The sequence below is a fragment of the Schistocerca piceifrons genome, chromosome 7 (genome assembly GCF_021461385.2).
Source record: "Schistocerca piceifrons isolate TAMUIC-IGC-003096 chromosome 7, iqSchPice1.1, whole genome shotgun sequence".
NCBI lineage: Eukaryota > Metazoa > Arthropoda > Insecta > Orthoptera > Acrididae > Schistocerca > Schistocerca piceifrons.
The window spans coordinates 553,091,486-553,108,265 of NC_060144.1; the positions used below are offsets into that span (position 1 = coordinate 553,091,486).

At 45.1% G+C, this 16,780-nt stretch overlaps 1 non-coding gene across 1 annotated transcript; it reads left to right on the forward strand.

Annotated features, from left to right (window-relative positions):
* The first annotated feature begins 3,184 nt into the window (after window positions 1–3,184).
* Window positions 3,185–3,259, forward strand: Trnas-cga. The gene has a single exon. It is a non-coding gene; the product is annotated as a tRNA-Ser (tRNA).
* Window positions 3,260–16,780: the final 13,521 nt, after the last annotated feature.

Consider the following 16,780-nt stretch of genomic DNA (forward strand, 5'->3'; position numbering starts at 1 on the left):
TGTGTGTAACTTGTGATGTCGACTGCTCAATTGTTTTAGTGCTGTCTCCTTGCTGATGTGTGGCAGTCGGTCGGTTGGCGTGGAGCAGCGAGGAAATCTCCGCAGGACGTAGTTTGGCCGGGTCTGCTGGCAGTCTCTACGCCAGGCTCATCCAAGAATTGCGCCCCGAGGGCGCCAGGCAGTGTAGTTCAGCGCCACGTCCGCGACCGTGTGTCGCTAGTGTCGCCATGGACCGAGAGAGAGAGCTACGGAGCGAGTGAGACTGCACACCACTGCTCTGCGGTGGACTGTCCCGCAGTCAGATCCAACGCAAACAAGATAACACAGCCAGCCGGTGTGGCCGTGCGGTTCTAGGCGCTTCAGTCTGGAATCGCGTGACCGTTACGGTCGCAGGTTCGAATCCTGCCTCGGGCATGGATGTGTGTGATGTCCATAGGTTAGATAGGTTTAAGTAGTTCTAAGTTCTAGGGGACTGATGACCTTAGATGTTAAGTCCCATAGTGCTCAGAGCCATTCGAACCATTTGAACCAAACTAACAGAGGATGTGCACCTCTGTAAAAGAGTCCGATGAGAGGTAAAACAAGCAAACCATTTACCGTTTGGATAACAACTAGTGTTCGTGTGGCAGAATTACTACGCAAAGCTTTAGAAAACAATATCCAAAACAAGAATCGAAGAACATCTTAGTTGTTTTCTGACTCACAGGTCCATTCTCTTTGTTGTGGATTGGCAAGAGAGCCAACCCACTATGAGAGGAAGCCGAAAGGCACGCGTTTTAGCTCACGCAGGCTGGCGTGAGGTCTGGAACAGGACAAGGAAGTTAGACTTTAGCAAAAAAGGACGTAGCTGTGGAATACTTAACTTTAATCCATAAATGGTGAACATCGCTCTTGACGGTACATGTTTTACAGCATCAATAGTAACTGGTAATGGTGCCTTGCTAGGTCGTAGCAAATGACGTAGCTGAAGGCTATGCTAACTATCGTCTCGGCAAATGAGAGCGTATTTTGTCAGTGAACCATCGCTAGCAAAGTCGGCTGTGTCTGGCGGTGACACCACACTATTACTACTGCACATGCACACTCGGCATATGTACAATAGGCGTCTTGAAAAATATATTAGTTTCTTAAATGAACTAGAGTCATAAATATTCTATTTTAGAAATAACTTTATGTAAGGAATATAGAGTCTCATTCTTACTGTTAGCAGTTACAAGTAAATATTTTTTGTTATACTTCGGGCTACATCTCTTTGTATCCCTTTTCAGAGTTTAGAAATCGGATCCTTAGTTTTCTGTTTTGTATGTAATAATTTTAACCGGCCAAGTTTGAAACCTTATTAAAAATAGAATTATTGTTATAAAGCTCTTTAATTCTTACAATCAACATTGTTAAAGAAGACAATTAATATTTTACACTTTTTTTTCGAGGAAACGGTTTTGTCAGTGTTTGATACAAAATTTCCTGAGACTGATAACTTCAAGGAATTAGTCAAATTTTTATCGCCAACTAATGAACGGTTCTTAGTTTTAGCAAGCTTTAAAAGATAGAAAAGGCGCTCACAGATATACGTGGAACCAAACATTGAGAGATCTTAGGCTGCGTGCTTGTGCAAAAGAGGATGTTTCTCTCGAGGAAGACGGCTGTAAAAGTCATCCAAAGTTTTACACATGAGAAAGCGGTCCTTCAGCGCATATCGCACTGCAGGTCAATCAGCTCTAGTTAAGCAATTGTGAGACGTCCTATGCCGAAGGGAAAACGGGCGATTGAAGCTCACTTATCACCAAAAATCTGTTTTCAAACCGTTTATGTAATTCGCAAATAATTGCAACATAATCTGAAAAATCCACATCTTCTTTAACGCTGCCTAGTGCAGGAAAGTGTCTACAATTCGTCATGAGCAATTGTTTTTCCCACAAAATAAGTCTTTTTTTCTAAATTCTTGAATCGTCTGCACTAAATCAACGACATGGTGATTTTCGCGTTGGAGTGAAATGTTCAAACTATTCAAATGACCAGTAAGGTCACTCAAAACGCCAAATTCGACACCCACTTAGGATCACAAAGTAATTCTTCTGGACGTCCTTTATTTCCAAAAAGTTAGTTACTTCGCCCCTCAAGGGCTAAAACCGATGAAGCACCTTTCCTCTGCTCAACCATCTTACTTCCGTGGGGTAGGAAATGTCCGGGTATTCTGCTTCGATATCAGACAGAAATTCTTCAAATTGGCGATGTGTGAGTCCATGCGAGCGGAGATAATTAACCATTCGAAGAACTGTGTCCATAACATTTTTGATGTTGACAATCTTCGCACAAAGTGCCTCCTGGTGTATCAGACAATGGACTGTCGCGAATAAGGAACAGCCGACTTCTGTCAATTTTGACCTCACGTAACTCAGAAATCCAGTGTGTATCCCTCGTAGCGCAGGGGCTCCATCCCTTGTTACGCTGGTCAGGCATTCCCATTTTAAAGCCATTGACTCTATCACGTTTTCCACGGCTAGAAAAATATCCAAACCTTGGTTGTGTCTTTTAATGGTATAAGATCGAGGAATTCTTACGCAGAATGAGATTTTCACTCTGCAGCGGAGTGTGCGCTGATATGAAACTTCCTGGCAGATTAAAACTGTGTGCCCGACCGAGACTCGAACTCGGGACCTTTGCCTTTCGCGGGCAAGTGCTCTACCAACTGAGCTACCGAAGCACGACTCACGCCCGGTAACCATAGCTTTACTTCTGCCAGTACCTCGTCTCCTACCTTCCAAACTTTACAGAAGCTCTCCTGCGAACCTTGCAGAACTAGCACTCCTGAAAGAAAGGATATTGCGGAGACATGGCTTAGCCACAGCCTGGGGGATGTTTCCAGAATGAGATTTTCACTCTACAGCGGAGTGTGCGCTGATATCAAACTTCCTGGCAGATCAAAACTGTGTGCCCGACCGAGACTCGAACTCGGGACCTTTGCCTTTCGCGGGCAAGTGCTCTACCAACTGAGCTACCGAAGCACGACTCACGCCCGGTACCCACAGCTTTACTTCTGCCAGTACCTCGTCTCCTACCTTCCAAACTTTACAGAAGCTCTCCTGCGAGAGTGCTTCTTCTTGCAGGAGAGCTTCTGTAAAGTTTGGAAGGTAGGAGACGAGGTACTGGCAGAAGTAAAGCTGTGGGTACCGGGCCTGAGTCGTGCTTCGGTAGCTCAGTTGGTAGAGCACTTGCCCGCGAAAGGCAAAGGTCCCGAGTTCGAGTCTCGGTCGAGCACACAGTTTTAATTTGCCAGGAAGTTTCAATTCTTACGCAGATTGTCGTCGACACCTCGAATGGATATGACGAGCTGAGATATGTCCGCAACGTCCCCGGACTCGTCAAGAGCGATAGAAAGTGAGATGAAGTTTGCCGCTCTCTCCATTAATTGCTGCTTTATATCTGAGACCATATCTTCGAACTGTGTGAGCAACAGTTTGAGGTGAAAGAGCTATTTTTTCAAATTTTTTCCGTGAGGTCTGGCGGACAATTACAAGCCGCCGAGTCGACCACGCAATCCTCGATGAGATTCCCAGCAGCAAAGGGTTTCCCTGCTTTCCCAATTGTCAGCGATCATTTGTAACTTGCGCACAAACTTTGCCCACCTGTTTCCTGCCCGTACCACACCAGAAAAGAACATACAATTAATTTTGTACAATCCTGCTTTTAAAACACTTTTATCACTTTAACAATTAATTGTTTCATTCATTGAAACTCAAAAAACTAACAAAAAAGATTGGTTTTAGATGCGTTTTCCCCAGCTTCGCTGAAAAGGACAGCGATGTGTGGTCGCAAAATAAATTTTCATCTATTGCAGTATTTGCGTACAGCGGCATGGCGAGGCTCGGCGGGCGGTCTGCACTGCCAGCTAGGCGACACGGCTCGGCCACAGCGACAACATACGAATTCGCCCGGGGCGCTGGCCGCGGGCGATCGCGGGCGCTAGCGCCCCAGGGGCACAGTTTGGACGAGCCTGCTCTACGCAGTGTCGGAGTGTGTGGGGCTATTCCCATTGTTATGAGGTGCGTGGTTCACCGACCCTGGACACGGCAGTTGAGTTTGGATTTAATTTACCACCAAGTCTGTTGACATTGTGCCGTTTTGTTCTCGTTGTTGGCTGTTGGGACATTCCCGGTGGCAACAACTTGTGTTCGAGTTGGCAAAGGTGTAGCCACCGTCCGGTGAAGTCTAACTGTATTCCGTTATTTGCAATTGAAGTGCACCAGCGGAATTCTCTGCCTTGTGACCGTCAATGTTCCGGTTACCTGCCCTTCCCATGGACGTAAATTCAGGCAGTGTCCTTTCCTCAGCGTGTTCTCTCTGTCCAGCACAGTGTGTTGCTCGACAGCTTAATGTATGCTTGGTTGTGGGCGTCCATGCCTTTTTACGTTTAGCATTGAACTCCCGGTTGTGTGCTGGTCGAGTGGAGCGCAAGTTACCTTGTCGGTGGGTACGTTGACTGTCTATTGGTTAGGTTGTCGGATCGAGAATGGTTGGGCCTACTGTCTGTCTCACCTAAGTGATCGTTAGTATTTCAAGTGCTGGCCGACACCCTGAAACTTCTGAGCGCCGTTAGCTGTACTGCCTTTCCGTATTTTCTACTGCATGTACACTGCTGCCCACCGTAAATGCAACACCAAGAAAGACAACAAGAAGCACAACAAAATTTATTTTGTAGATAACATGTTGACCAAGTATCAAATGATTACGTTTACAGACGTCTGTGACATGTGGTTCCTGCCAGAATCAGTAGCCAGAGTAGCCGCCATTATTGGAGATCACCGCTGCCACATGTCTCGGCATTGAGTCAAAGAGACGTTGGATGTGTTCCTGGGGTACAGCAGCCCAAGCAGCTTCCACACGTTGCCAAAGATCATCTCATGTGGCAGCTGGGGATGTAATCTGGGTCACTCGTTGAGCAACCATGGACCACATGTTTTCTATCGGCGAAAGATCCGGAGAGCGAGCCGGCCAGGGAAGCAATTCAATCTGGTTATTGCCGAAGAACCTTTGGACAATGCGTGCCACGTGTGGTCGCGCATTATCCTGTTGGAATATGGCTGTGGCCGAGCCCTGAAGGTAAGGAAGGACAACTGGCATCAGCACCTCGGATATGTAGCGCCGGCTATTTAAAGTACCGGCAATGCGTACTAGAGGCGTGCGAGAGTAATATCCAATACCGCCCCATACCATAATACCGGGTGCAAGACCAGTGTGGCGGTGCATAATGCAGCTGTCCAGCATCCTCTCCCCACGGTGTCTCCGCACTCGAATCCGACCATCGTGGTGCTGCAGACAGAAGCGTGCCTCGTCAGTAAAGACAACGTCATTCCATTCTGCCGTCCACATCCGTCTGTCATCACACCATTGGCGACGGAGACGTCTGTGGTTCTGCGTCAATGGTAGACGAAGCAATGGACGTCTTGCGGACAGACCACTCTGCTGTAAACGGCGTCGAATGGCACGCGCAGACACTGGATGATGCGTTACAGACGCAATGTGCGGTGCTATGGTTCGGGATGTCACTGAGCGATCCGTCACTGCGATGCGCACAATTTGCCTATCAGCACGAGCAGTGGTGCACCGAGGTGAATGCGATCGACCACGTCGGTCCGTCGTACCCTCCTGCATCCAACGGTCACATATCCGCATTACAGTTGTTTGGTTTCGTCCAACACGACTAGCGATTTCTCTGTATGATAATCCACAATCTCGGTAAGCCACTATCCTTCCTCTGTCGAACTCGGATTCTTGATCAAAAGATGTTAGCTGTTTTCTACGAGGCATAACTGATCGTCTTGTGAAACAACCACAAGGTAAACACACGTGCCGAACGTACACTCGTCGAAATCGCCAAGCCTTAAATGGCGCTATGAGGTGGCGCCACAGGCGCGCGTGATGTGCGTCTGCGCTGAAATTCTAATCAGTTGCATATCTCATCGCTGCAAACTCATGGTGTAAATTTCACTTGATTCGGATGCTTCCTTCAGGGTGTTGCATTTACGGTGGCCAGCAGTGTATTTGTATGGCTCATAGCCGATGGTTTTGAATTAAAGTTGAATTGTTTTTAGTGGTGTTTTAAGTCATGGACCTTCAGCCGCTTTAAAATTAAAATTCCTTGTTTGTCAAGTGTTAGATTGTTCGGGCCTTCAGCCTGATTAATATTTTGTTTAAAGATAAAGCGTTGGGCTTTATACCTACTAAAAATTATTTTAATTGTGTTTTCAGTCATGGGCCTTCAGCCGTTTTAAAATAAAAGTTCCTTGCTTGTCAAGTCTTAGACTGTTTGGGGCCTTCAGCCTAATTTAAGATAAGGCTTTCTTGTTTAAATTTATTTTACTTTCAGCCGTTTTTAAATTATGGTTCTTTGTCTTTCGAGCATCAGACTGTTTGGGGCCTTCAGCCTAATTGAATATAAGGCCTTCTGCCTTATGTTTTTTTTTATTTAATTTTATCTATAATGGGCCTTCAGCCATCTTTAAATTATGATTGTTGCTTTTCAAGTGTTAGATTTTTGGACATTCAACCAAATTATAGAATTTACTTAACGTGAAGCCTTCTGCCGTCTAAATATTCTTTGGCATTTAAAAAAAAATTAAAGTGGTTGTGCCCTTAAGGCATAAGACAGTGTGGCGCATTCAGCCGATAACTAAGTTCAAGAATTTGTACTGTAATGTTTGGTCAAATAAATAAAGTTATATGTGTTCGAGTGTAACTGACAGCCGCCCTTTCCATAATTCCAACTAACTGTCCTGACCTGCGGGTTTAGCAGGGTGTATCAATTTCAGATAGCAGAAAACTAAATTACTTTTCTTCCCTGTGTTTAATGTTATTCAACTTAAGTGGGAATTCTTGTTTTGTCTTCCCGTTCCCTACTTTTCAGGTGATGTGATTTACTTGATTGTATGATGTGACTGCGTTGAGATTCAGCACCATATTATGGTGCACAGTAACTTTTTATATCTGTCCAGTGACTCTGATTTTGTGCCAAAATTTTGTTTTGATATTACTTAAATTAACTCGTACGTATTTTGAAGGGGAGCTATTTCATATTTCACGTTTTCAATTACATAATGTAGAGTGGTTTTGCCATCAATTAGTCTCGGACGTAATAGTCCGACTGCCGTTAAAAACTATACACAGGCCTACTTCGGCATGGCATTGGCTTCAAAGCGCGTTTCGACAAGTAGAATCTGCATAGTCCAGTCACATTAATGTGACTCCCTGCCAAGAGCCTCAGTAACCACCATTTGCAGTGTGGACGTGCATCAAGAAAGTTGGTGAGGTTCTTGAAGGTATCGATGAGGGTACACAGCTACGTCCACTCCAGACTGTTTGTTTGTTTGGTTGGTTGATTTGGGGGAGGGCACCAAATAGCGAGGTCATCGGTCCCATCGGGTTAGGAAAGAGTCGGCAGAGCCCTTTCAAAGAAACCATCCAGACATTTGATTCAAGCTGTTTAGGGAAATCACGGACAGTCTAAATCAGGATCGCCGAACGTGTGTTTGAAGCATCGTTCTCCCGAATGTAAATCCAGTGTGCCTACCACTGCGCCACCTCGCCCGGTCCGACTCCAGTGCTATGAGTAGCTGCGTTAGGTTTTTCGGTTCCGGATACATGACGCGAATAGCCCGATCGAGGTGGTGCCACAGAGTTTGGTGGCCAGTGGAGTACGGTAAACTCGTACTGGCGTACTTCGAACCAAGCACGTGCACTGTGAGAGCTGTGCGACACGTTGTATTGTCGCGTTGGTAGGTGCCATAGTGCCGACGGAAAAACGTATTGCATAGTCCCCACGGCTAGATGCATAAACGCTTTGATCCACTGTGTCCTCCAGAATGACGAAATCAACCAGGCAATACCACAACACCATTCCCCAGACCACAACGCTCCCATGCCAAGGACGCTTCCGACGATTTTTGCAGGACCTTACTCGCCAACGGCCATCTATCCGATGGAATATAAAACGTGATCGTTTGGAAAGGCCACCTGTCACCGCTAAACGAACGTCTATTTGCGGTATTGGCGTGCAAATTCCAACCTTCGTGGATGAAACTCGTACGTAGCAACATTCACTGAACGATCGTTGAACATACACTGTTACAAGCCCGTTGGTTCACCTAAGCTGTCAGTTGCTCAACAAATAGACAACTATTTGCCTCTACACATCTCCACAACCATCGTTCACACTTGTCATTTACGGCCCGTGGTGCACCACCACATATGCCTCGGCGTCGGCTTTGGATAGCGCCATTTTGCCAGGCATGGTATACTTTAATTATGTCGGAACGCGAACATTTTGCAAAATGCATCCACCCTTGACCTGAAAGCTGATGATCATGTCCTTTTGAAATTCAGATAAATTGCTCTGCTTCTGCATTACGACAACGACTACACTGTTTTCTGCATCACCCCCTCCCTCTGCCCCTTCCATGCCGACAATCTTCACACACCCCCTGCTGCTAAAGCTGCCGTCTGCCGTCTATTAGTGGTTACTGTAGACTGACGTCGAACATGGGCAGCAGTAACATTATTGTGAGTGATCCGTGTATTTGGTAGACAAGCTACTAGCGTCGATCATCGTTGGTAGGCAGAATAATATGTGTAGTACTTGGCGGTTGAAGGTTTACTGTTCGAGGAGCTATATACAACACGTAACAACACGTAAACATAGAGAACCGTTCCGCTACAACTAGATTTGGCACAGATACGCTATGTGATCAAAAGTATCCGGATACACCCAGAAAGATACGTTTTCAACATTATGTGCATTTTTCTGCCACTTACTGTCAGGTACTCCATATCAGCGACCTCAGTAGTCACTAGACATCGTGAGAGAACAAAATGGGGCGCTCCGCGGAACTCACGGACTTCGAACGTGGTCACGTAATTGGGTGTCACTTGTGTCACACTTCTGTACGTGAGATTTCCACACTCCTAAACATCCCTAGGTCCACTGTTTCCGATGTGACAGTGAAGTGGCAACGTGAAGGGACACGTACTGCACAAAAGCGTACAGACCGACCTCGTCTGTTGACTCACAGAGACCGCCGACAATTGAAGAGGTTCGTAATGTGTAATAGGCAGACATCTATCCAGGCCACCGCACAGGAATTCCAAACTGCATCAGGATCCACTGCAAGTACTATGACAGTTAGGTGGGAGGTGAGAAAACTTGGATTTCATGGTCGAGTGGCTGCTCATAAGCCACATATCACGCCGGTAAATGCCAAACGACCCGTCGCATGTTGTAAGGAGCGTAAAATATTAACCGACTGAAAATTGGAAAAACGTTATGTGGAGCGACGAATCACGGTACACAATGTGGCGATCCGATGGCAGGGTGCTGGTATGACGAATGCCCGGTGATCTGCCAGCGTGTGTAGTGCCAACAGTAAAATTCGGAGGCAGTGGTGTTATGGTGTGGTCGTGTTTTTCATGGAGGGGACTTGCGCCCCTTTTTGTTTTGGGTGGCATTATCACAGCACAGGCCTACATACATGTTTTAAGCACCTTCTTGCTTCCCACTGTTGAAAAGCGATTCGGGGATGGCGATTGCATCTTTCAACACCATCGAGCACCTGTTCATAATACACGGCCTGTGGCGGAGTGGTAACCCAACAATAACATCCCTGTAATGGACTGGCCTGCAAAGAGTCCTGACCTGAATCCTACAGAACACCTTTGGGATTGAGCCGTGGCTGGCTCGTGTTACGCTTTGCATTAAACCTTGGTTGCTATTCTGCGATTAGTGTCCCGCGGTTATCGCGATTATGCTGTTATCATCTCTCTCCCCGAGTGGCAGCAGCAGCGTGTATCGATATTCGCACCCTTGTACTATCTTTGGGCTCGCGCTCGAAGTTTCTGGCTGGGCCGTATGCGGACAGTTGATCGGTTGGCGTGGAGCAGCGAGGAAGTCTCTGAGGCAAGTTTCTGGCCAGGTCTGTTGGCGGCGTCCACGCGCGGTCTTAGTGTGAGGGGCTGTTCCCACTGCTACGAGGTCGGTGGCTCACTGATCTTCGTTGTGCGCTGCTGGGATATTCCCGCGAGCAGCGACGTGTATTTTCAAGTTGGCAAAATTCTAGCCATCCTCCTGTAGAGTTTAACGTAAGTTAATTATTTTGAATTGAAGTGCAAGAAATGGTTCAAATGGCTCTGAGCGCTATGGGACTAAACATCGGAGGTCATCAGTCCCCTAGAACTTAGAACTACTTAAACCTAACTAACCTAAGGACATCACATACATCCATGCCCTAGGCAGGATTCGAACCTGCGACCGTAGCGTTCGCGCGGATCCGGACTGAAGCTCCTAGAACCGCTCGGCCACAGCGGCTGGCAATTGATGTGCACCAGCAGAATCTTCTGTCTTGTGGCCGTTAACGTTCCGGTTACCTGCCCTGGCCGTTGACGTAAATTCAGGCAGTGTATTTTCCTCCTTGTGTTGTGGCTGTCCAGCACGGAGTGTAGTTTGACAGCTGAATGTGTAATTCGTTGTGGGCCCTATACCTTTTGCGTTGTTCCATTGAACTCCCTGTTATGTGCTGGTCGCATGGAGAGGAAGTTATCCTGTCGCTTGGTCCGTTGTCTGTCTGTCGGTTGGGTTGCCGTCAGATTGAGAATTGTTGGACCGATTGCCTGTTTCACTTTAGCGAACATTAGTGTTTGAATTCCAGCCCGACCCTTGGAAACTTCTGAGCGACATTTGACGTGCTGCCTTTTCTTATTTGTCCTTGTGGTTTGTTTTGTATGGCTTCTACCCGCTTTTAAATTAAGGTTTTTTTTTGCCCTTAAGGCGTGAGATTGTTGGAGCCATCAGCCTGATTTAAAGAAATTTTAGGATAAGGCCTTCTGTCTTTTAAAATTCAAATTCCTGTTTTGAGCCTTAAATCATTGGCCTTCAGCCGATTTTAAGTTCAAGTTGTTTTGCCCTAGAGCGTGAGATTGTTTGGGCCTTCAGCCTAATTTAGAGAAATGTTTTAAGATGAGGCCTTCTGCCTTTTAAAATTCAGATTCTTGTTTTTGAGTCTCAAGTGATTGTACTTAAGCCCGTTTTCAATTAAAGTTGTTTTGCCCTTGAGGCGTGAGATTGAATGGCGCATTTAGCCGGGAATTAATTTCTATAATTAATGTTTGGCTTGCTCTGTTTTCAATGTTTTCTTTTGTCTTGTAATGTCTGTCAAATGAATAAAGAAGTATGTTCGAGTGCAACTGACAGCCACTCATTTTGGCCCCTTTTCACAAATTAAACTATCTGTCCTGTCCTGCGGGTATAGAAGGGGATCTCATGAATGTTTTGGAACGCTGACTTCGTGCCAAGCCTCACCGACTGACGCCGATACCTCTCTTTAGTGCAGAATTGGCTGCCATTCCCCAAGTAACCTTGGAGCACCTGACTGAACGTATGCCTGCGAGAGTGGAAGATGTCATCAAGGCTAAGTTGGACCAACACCATATCGAATTCCAGCATTACCGATGGAGGGCGCCACGAACTTGTAAGTCATTTTCAGCCATGTGTCTGGATGCTTTTGATCACGTAGTGTTTTAGCTTCTTCGAGGACTTTCTTAAAAATTGTGTTTGATTACGTCAGAAGCGTGAGGCACTTAGCGATGATGTACAACTACATATATATTCCGCAAGCCACCATGAAGTGCGTGGCGGAGGGTACATTGTGCGCTAGTAATCATTTTGCTTCCCTTTCCACTTGCAAACAGAGCGTGGGGAATCAGTATGCCTCTCTAATTTTTTTTTACTGTTCAGTCCTGTTGGTTCGATGCAGCCCGTCATGAATTCCTTTCCTGTGCCAACGTTTCCATCTCAGAGTTGCAATGCAACCTACGTCCACAATTATGATTGGAGCACTTTGTTCTTGGCCTTCCAGTCTTATTGATCCCCCTTGGTTTTTTGTACATATTGTGTATTACCCTTCCGCTCTCAAGAATCGCTTTAGATTGGCTTACGCTTTCTCCAGGGCGACAAAACCATTGAACGTGTCTTGATTTTTCTTCAGTCTTGTCCCCCTTATCAACCTCAACGTCAGAACTGCCTGTCTGGTGACATTGTTAAAGTCAAACTTATCTTTATCCAGCAGATCCTCAATTTTCTTTTCTATCATTCTGTATATTATTCCTGTCAGAAACTTGGACGTATGAGCTGTTCAGCTGATTGTGCGTTTATTCTCGTACGTGTCGGCTAGCTCTGCCTTCAGAATTGTGTTGTTGTTATTGTCTGCGAAATGAAAGTGTTATTTCCGTTCGTCTCTTTACGTATTTCTTTCAGTTACCACCCGTAATACACTGCAGGGATTGTTTCTCAGTATGGTCCAGTTTTCATCGAGCTATGTAGCTTGGCAGTGGCATATCAAGCCAATGTTAATTTGGTCCGTAAGTTCTGAACACAGATACAGATCCATTTTTAAAAGAAAATTTAATCGATTGGAATACAGACACCGCTTATTTGACAGATTTTCTTACTTAATTAATGCCATTAATTTGTAGTTACAAGGTGACAGTCTAAATCTGATGGAAACTAAGTCCATCATTTCAGATTTCCTTGCCAGAATTTAACTAATGACGGTGCGTACTTTGCCCGTTTCTCGATTTGTTACAGACAAACTGTCAGTATCATGACATTTCATCCTAAGTTCAATATTTCAGTGTCCTTCATTCAGACTGTGAATCAAGGTTTGAGGATGTTTTGACTCCGGAAATAACACCGTGGATTGTCAGTCCTTACAGTGAAAGTGAAGAAACACATGTCAAATTATAAGAAGAACTGATCGGAATAAGCGCTAACGAAGAATTAAGGCATAGTTTAGAAAGGGATATCGGCAGGCCTTGCTGCAAAAAGACATACCTCTTACTTATCTTCTGTTATGGACTATAGTGAGAAACGTAGGTCGGCAGGATTTCGTGGCCATTGTCACTGATGCTACTCGTAAAATATTCTGGATTGTTAGGTCGCCTCGTATCTCCTTCTAAAATAAGGAGATGTGATGCGGCCTAACAACCCAGAAGATTTTAACTTTTTAATGAGAAAGATTTGATAACTTTTGCATCTTCATACTTCGTGGAAAGCTCAATTGTTGGTCTTCTTAATGAAAGTTAAGTATTAAAAATTTGCTAATAAAACATTAGGATGATCCCTCCTATTAAGATCTTTTATCAATTACCTTTACTAGATTTGCATTTCAGAGTTGAAAGTAATAATAGTCTAAAACGTAGCAAGTGTAGTTTGAGACAGCAGAAGGAATCCTTTTGGCGAGATACACTCTACATTTCTACACTTCAAACTATCAAAGTGAGTAGCTTTCAAAGCTGATAAATTTGTAAAACTTAAACATATGAAATCTGCCCAAAACAGAGAAAGACTGGCATGTGGTGTACGAGACAAAGAAGTTTAAGGGCCTCTGCCCATGAATCTCCCCGCCAAGAGAGTAGAACTGTTTGCTGGTAGCGTCGTGGATTTCCGGAGAGTGGCGTTCATTACCTGCCCGAGGACAGCCGATACCGCTACTCGGATCGCCACTCGGTTGCTCCACTTAGTCTGACAGCTCGCAATTCCGCCCCAAGAGTAGCGAGCGGCAGAAGCGACACGCGGGCGAAACGCGGCAGCAACGTAATTCCTCATGCATCAGCAAAGCGACACGTCTGGGCAACATTCACCTGCAATTTTATCACGAGTGAAACGAGTCTGTTTCGGTAACCAACTGTCTAGTAATACAGACAGCCCGAACACATGGGTTCTCACAGTGAACTTCGTAGGCAGCGCCTTCTCACTGACTAACGATAATTGAGTTAGGTGAACAACAAGATATTACAATGATGACCATCGCACTCAATTTCAGCAGCTACAGACAGACATCCTGTTAAATGATAATTAATCGAAACCCTCAGTTGCCGACAGGTGTTGTTGATATACCTCGATGAGGACAGTTGAAAATGTGTGCCCTGACCGGGACTCGAACCCGAGATCTCCTGCTTGCATGGCAGTTGCTCTATCCCTCTGAGCCACCGAGGACACAGATGAATATTGCAACTGCAGGGACTTATCCCTTGCACGCTCCTCGTGAGACCCACATTCCCAAAGTCCACAATCTACGTATGTACTGTACCTAATAGATATTTGCCCATCCACTCATTACTAGCGCCCACTAAGGTGACGATTCGCGTAAGAGTTCGGGCAACCTGTACGCATACGCACAGACGAAGGTCAATGGCCGGGTAGCCTTTTAACTATATATGAAGATGGTAACTGTTCTCGAACGAACAGATAGCGCTGATGACCATGCAGAACAAATGATAAGTCCCTGCAGTCGGTCTGTTCATCCGTGTCCAGGGTGGCTCAGATGGATAGAGCATCTGCCATGTAAACAGGAGAACCCTGGTTCGAGTCCCGGTCGGGGTACACACTTTCAACTGTCCCCAGCGAGGTATATCAACAACAACTGTCGGCAGCTGAGGGTTTCAATTAATTATCATTTATTCTGGAGAAGCTGCATAGTCGTCAATGGTATCTGTTCGTTCGAGAGCAGTTACTATCTTCATAGACAACCTGTTGCCTCAGTAACTGCAGGATGCTTGTTAAAGTGTGAAACGCATGTGAGTAGTGAAGAATGTAAACTGGAGAGTCTTGTGTAACTGTTACCGAGTGAACTTGCTCGCTGTTTAAGACAGACACTAGACCTTCATGCAGGAGGTGTGAATTTCAAAACACCGTTGGCGTAGGAAGTTTATGCTCTGTATGCTTTCCTTGAATTATTATATTCCGGCATGTTTCCTTTAAATAGCTCACTACTAATATCTTTATCCCATCCCCGCTTTATTCTATCTTGTGCTTCGTCGCTAATGATATTTTTGTCGACGGGAAATTAAACCCCCCCGGCCGAAGTGGCCGTGCGGTTAAAGGCGCTGCAGTCTGGAACCGCAAGACCGCTACGGTCGCAGGTTCGAATCCTGCCTCGGGCATGGATGTTTGTGATGTCCTTAGGTTAGTTAGGTGTAACTAGTTCTAAGTTCTAGGGGACTAATGACCTCAGCAGTTGAGTCCCATAGTGCTCAGAGCCATTTTTTTGAAATTAAACCCCATTCATTCTGTACTCTTTTTCATTTATTTTCTCTTTAATTTTGTGAAGTGTATGTTAGTATTGATACGCATCTTTTAAAAGATGCATTAAGTTTCATTTTTTTATCTTGTGTTGAAATAATTATTCTGTATGAGAACCATGACACGGACAATTAGTATATTACTAAGCAGAGGAGAGTGGATGGTTGTCGTAATTAGCAGAATATATAGGTGAAAAATGTCGAGGAATATCTGTACATATCCCTCAACTTTTATTTTTTTTAATTCTTTTTAAATACGGTAGTTCAGGAAGCGAGGTCTTCTTCTTCTTGTACGCACTTCCCTTCTCTATCACGAAGCGATCAGAGGTACGTCTGGATGCTCTGTGTAATTTCTCTTTATTGCTGATTATTAACTGTCACTTTTATGTTATACGTTCTCACAATTATTTGTAGAATCCCTTTGTTGTATGAGCTTCATATTACAGGTCAATGTATCAGGATTCTGCACACGCTCTTTGAGAGCGTCGTGTCAGTTCAGTGTTACATACATACGAAATCGAAACTCTACATTCTTATCTACAAAGTCCGACTCCATAATCTCTATCACATTTGTTTGTGGAAGTCATTACAGTATATTTCACAGTCAAATGCTTTCAAACAATGACGATCTACAACAGCAACCAGGGCCAGATACATCGAGAGATAGCATACGTATGACAGCAGAGGTCATCAAACAACAGTGGTAAATAACAGGAAATCAGTTGATGTTTCTTAAAACTGTAAATGCTTCGTGCCAACCCATTTGTGATGTGTGTTTCCCGACGCAAACCTTTCTTAATGCATTCCATGTTTTTTACCAGATTAAAATATTTATTTCACCTCTTATTTTGCCAGGAAGGAAGGGTACGTTGCAGTACGTTGTAATACCTCCACTCTGATCTGGTAAAGAAAGTTGATTATGCCAGGGAAGCTATGGCTGTCACCGATTTAGAGCGGTTGCGGGGCTCTGGCAACTAAAGATAGTTGGCGCTCCGGGTCAGTCAATTGGTCCCGCCAGCTAGAGACCAGAATGTGTATACAGTATAGTCCATTGATCGTGACCGGGCACAAAATCTCACGAAATAAGCATCAAACGAAAAACTGCAAAGAACGAAACTCGTCTAGCTTGAACGGGGAAACCAGATGGCGCTACGGTTGGCCCGCTAGATGGCGCTGCCATAGGTCAAACGGATATCAACTGCGTTTTTTTAAAAATAGGAACACCTTTTTTATTACATATTGGTGTAGTACGTAAATAAATATGAATGTTTTGGTTAGAACTCTTTCTTCGCTTTGTGATAGACGGTGCTGTAATAGTCACAAACGTATAAGTGCGTGGTATAACGTAACATTCCGCCAGTGCGGACGGTATATGCTTCGTGATACATTACCCGTATTAAAATGGACCATTTGCCAATTGCGGAAGAGGTCGATATCGTGTTGGTGTATGGCTATTGTGATCAAAATGCCCAACGGACGTGTGCTATGTATGCTGCTCGGTATCCTGGACATCACCCAAGTGTCCAGACCGTTCGGCGGATAGTTACGTTATTTCAGGAAACAGTGTTCAGCCACGTGTGAAACATCAACCATGACCTGCAACAAATGATGATGCCCAAGTGGGTGTTTTAGCAGCTGTCGCCGACCGCGGTGGCTA